The sequence below is a fragment of the Pteropus vampyrus genome, unplaced genomic scaffold (genome assembly GCF_000151845.1).
Source record: "Pteropus vampyrus isolate Shadow unplaced genomic scaffold, Pvam_2.0 Scaffold934, whole genome shotgun sequence".
Lineage (NCBI taxonomy): Eukaryota > Metazoa > Chordata > Mammalia > Chiroptera > Pteropodidae > Pteropus > Pteropus vampyrus.
The window spans coordinates 181,862-186,648 of record NW_011889715.1 but is presented as its reverse complement, the minus strand read 5'-3'; the positions used below and the strand labels follow the sequence as shown (position 1 = coordinate 186,648).

Below are 4,787 nucleotides of genomic sequence, written 5' to 3'. Positions count from 1 at the left end.
CTGTGTATGTCTTTAATCTGAAATGAGTTTCTTGTAGGCAGCATATGTAGGGGTCTTGTTTTCATATCCATTCAGCCACTCTGTCTTTTGGTTGGAGCGCTTAATTCTTTTTCATTTGAGGTACTTATTGTTAGGAATGTAGTTATTACCATACTTTACCATTCTTTATTCCTGATTTTTTTTTTTATGTGAGCCAACCCTTGTTTGACCTCACAGATTGCAAGGACCTTGTTAGCTTACATTTCCTTATTTTTTATTTATTTTTTACACATACAGCACCTGGTCTTCCTAGGTGGTCTCCTATCCAAGTACTAACCAGACCCGATCCTTCTTAGCTTCTGAGATCAGATGGGATAGGGCTTGTTAAGGGTGGCATGGCCATAGATGATTCTTGTTTTTGATATATATTTTTTCTTCTTAAAGAAGTCCCTCCAACATTTCCTGTAATACTGGCTTAGTGTCGATAACTTCTCTTAGTTTATTTTTTGTCTGGGAAGATCTTTATCTGTCCTTCAACTCTAAATGATAACTTTGCTGGATAAAGTATTCTTGGTTGTAGATCCTGGGTCTTCATCATGTCGAATATTTTGTGCCAAACTCTTCTGTCCTGCATAGTTTCTTTTGAGAAATCAGCTGCCAGTCTTCTGGGTGTTCCCTTATAAGTAATTTGTTTTTCTCTTGCTGCTTTTAAGATTCTCTCTTTGTATTTAACCTTTGGAATTTTAATTATGATGTGTCTTGGTGTGAGCCTCTTTGGGTTCATATTTTTTGGGATTCTCTGAGCGTCCTGGGGTCGTATGTCTATTTCCTTCACCAGGTGAGGGAAGTTTTCCATTATTATTTCTTCAAATAGCTCTTTGATGTCTTGTTTTCCTTCAGTATCCCTATGACATGGATATTTTTACATTTAATAATGTCCCATATGCTCCTTAAATTATTATTAGAGTCTTGGCTTCTTTTTTCTTGACATTCTGATTGAGTGTCCTTGGCTTCCCCATCCTTGATATCAGTGGTTCGATCCTCTTCTTTATCTACTCTGTTTTTTTCCATTTAATATATTCTTCATCTCAGATCATGTGTTCTTCATTTGTGATTGGTTCCCTTTTATAATTTACATTTTCATTTTTTATCTTTTTTATCTCTTTGTTAAAGTTCTCGCTGAGTTCATCTACATGTCCCCTAAGTTCATTGATCATCTTTAGTGTTTTGAATTCTGCATCTGTGAGGTTACTTGACTCCATTATTTCTGGATCTCTGTTCTGTTCTCATATGGTCTCTGCTTGTTTGTCTTCCCATTTTGGCTGCCTTTTTGTGTCTGTTTCTATGTACTAAGCAAAGCTCTTAAGTCTCTCGGTGTTATTAGCTTGGCTTTGTGTAGTAGGTATCCAGTGGCACAGTCCTGAGAGGGGTTCAGCTGCAAGCCAAGTTTAGCCCCAGCCTGTGCCCCTCTGGGGCCCCTGTTAAGATTCAGCAAGCAATCCACAGATGCTGTGCTTATAGTTGCGTCAAGAAACCACAACAGAAGCCAAGGCCACCTGCCTCCAGTGTGAGTCTAGGTGCTGCTCAGCAAGGGGCACCTGACTGAGGATACACCTGGATGTGGCTTGGGTGGGGCCGTGAGTTGGGGGAGGCAGAGTTTCAGGGAATCCTCTGGGCAGAGCAACCTCTGTTATCCAATTTGATGACATCTCAGCTATGGCGGTGCTGTGTCCGCTCACTGGGAAGGGGAAGGGCTCAGTAGGAAACAATGGATACCACGGGCACCTCTGCCCAGAAGAGAGTCTCACGTCTGGCTCTTATTCCGACAACTCAGTGCCCCCTTGTAAGTCCTTGGTGCCCCCCGTCGAGCCCACCTGGCACTGGTGCTCAGAGCGAGCAGGTCCGTCACCATGAAAGTCCCATCATGGACACGTCTCCTTTAAGAGGCGTCTGCCGCTGCCGCAGCCTCTGTCCCACTCAGCCACTTGGAACTGGGCAGTCTTGAGTCCTCGCCCCATCCTACCTCCTCCTGTTGCAGGGTGATTTCTTATTTCTCTCCCTAGTTGTATGGCTTGTTCATCTAGATCCCAGGTGACTTTCCTTGCTGTTTGCTCTGTCACAACTTTGATTTGGTCGCAAGAGGGATGAACAGAGCCTCTATCATCTACACCATTTTTTTCTCCCCAAAATATAATTCTTAATTCTCCATTGTTATGTAAAAATTACTGTGTATTTTCATTATGTTTATACAGATATGTCTCCTTTGATCCTTGAGATACGGTTCTAAATTAGAAATAAGGAGAGACTCTCCTTTGTAGGAGTGATGTGATAATTAGAAGGCAAGTCCCACATAGAAACACTGAACATATCTGACACATCTCAGCCCTTGGTCAATCCTAATTGTATTGATTTTATTAAAATTATTACCACTACTAACTCCAGTTTTGAGAACATGTATTATTTTTTTAAGATTGCATTTTCACTTCTGGATGTGAAATAATCCATAAAGATGTATCCACTCCAATATTCATGGCAGCACAATGTATAATAGCCAAGATATGGAAGCAACCTAAATGCCCATCAACAGATGATTGGATAAAGAAATTATGGTTCCTATATACGATGGAATCTTACTCAGCCATTAAAAATGAAATCCTACCATTTGCAATGACATGGAGGGATGTAGAGATTATTAAGCTGAGTGAAATAAGTCAGAGAAAGATAAATACTATGTGATTTCACTTACATGTGGAATCTAAGGAACAGAAAGAACAAACTAATCAAAAACACAAATATAGAGGACAATCTGGTGATGGCCACAGGGGACGGGGTTGGAGGGCTGGGAGAGAGTGGTGAAAGGTTAAAGAAATACAAATCAGTAATTGATAGATGGTCACAGGGATGGGAAGCGTGGCATAGGGAATGCAGTCAGCAGTAATGTAATGGCTAAGTGGAGAGCCAGGGGAGAGAAAGAGCAATTAGGGAGGTCATTGTATAAACTATATAAATGTCTAACCAATGTACTGTATACTTGAAACTAATAAAAGTTTTTAAAAAGATTGGGAAAATTAAAGGTAGTAGAAGTAAATTGGCTTCATTAACTTTGCAGGTGACATGAGTGACTTATATGTTTAAACAAATACATACACATAGACGTATAGTGTTTGGGGTTGTATTTTACAAAATTGCATCTCACAGTAAACATTCTGCAATTTTCTCAGATGATACATCATAGATACCATAGATTTCTATTCACATCCTGGTTTATGGTCATGTGTCTTGATAAACCATGCTGGATGAGATTTATAATGTGTTCTAAGTTCTGTATTTTTATATTTTTCTTCTGCCTGAAAACAAAATTATCTAATATTATTGGCATTATTGGTTTCTTAGATCTACGGAAGTGTGAGAGAGTTTTCCATGCCTTTTATATTTCTTTAAGGTTTTATTTTTAGAGCAGTTATAGGTTCACAGCAAAATTGAGAGGAATGTGCAGAGATTTCTCATATACTCTATCCCCACACATGCATGATGACCTCCCCCATTATCAACATCTCCCCCTAGAGTGGTATATTTATTACAATTGGTTACCCTCCATTGACATCATATCACCCAAAGTTGACACTTTTTGTTAGGATTCACTCTCAGTGTTGTACATTCTGCAGGTTTAGACAAATATATAATGACATGTACCCATCACTCTAGTATCATAAAGAATACTTTCACTGCCTTAAGAATCTTTTGTGTTCCACCTATTCATTCCTCTCCCTCAGCCCACCAACTCCTGACCGCCATTGACCTCTTTACTGTCCCCATAGTTTTATCTTTTCCAGAATGTCATATAGTTGGAATCATATACAATATTTAGCCTTTTCAGATTAGCTTCTTTCACTAAGTAATATGTATTTGAGTTTCCTCTATGTCTTTTTCATGGCTTGAGAGCTCATTTCTTTTAGTGTAGAATAATATTCTATTGTCTGGATGGACCACAGTTAGTTTATCCATTGACCTACTGAAGGACATGTTGCTTGCTTCCAGTTTGGACAATTATGAATAAAGCTGCTGTAAACATCCATGTGCAGGTTTTTGTGTGGACGTAGTTTTCAAGTCCTCTAGGTAAATACCAAGGAATGTGATTTTTGTTGGATCTTATGGTAAGAGTATGTTTAGTTTTGTAAAAAATTGCCAAATTGCCTTTCAAAGTGGCTATACTATTTTGCATTCCCACCAGTAATGAATGAGAGTTCATTTTGTTCCATAATTTTGCCAGATTTGGTAGTGTTGGTGTTATGGATTTTGGCCATTCTGATACATGTGTATTGGTATCTTATTTTAACCCACATTTCCCTAATTATATATGATGCAGAGCATCTTTTAATATGGTTATTGGCTACCTATGTATCTTCTTCAGTGAGATGTCTGTTACTGGTCTTTGACCCATTTTTTAAATTGGGTTGTTTGTTTTCTTATTGTTGAATTTTAAGAGTTCCTTGTGTATTTGGTAGTTTAATTATTTGGTAGTTTAATTGTATTAAATACAATTTAGGCACTTGTCTTGCAAAGTATTTTATTTCTTGCATACCCTCACCTCATTATTCTTTGAAATCAGTATTAACATTATTTTCTTGAATTTAACTAACAATCTTGTTAGGAGTCTATCACATCACTAGTACAAAGAATTAGAGTAAAATCATTATTTTTGCAATAGGGCTTTCTCCTCAATCATCATGTGTACAACTCCAATTATGAAGCTGTTTAATAATTCTCAGAACATTTTTGTAGTTTTCATTTCTGTATTGAACATTACT

The 4,787-nt window shown here is 38.0% G+C and overlaps 1 pseudogene; it reads right to left on the bottom strand.

Moving 5' to 3' along the window:
- Window positions 1-267: 267 nt before the first annotated feature.
- Window positions 268-386, bottom strand: LOC111734274 (annotated as a pseudogene).
- Between the last annotated feature and the right edge of the window lie 4,401 nt (window positions 387-4,787).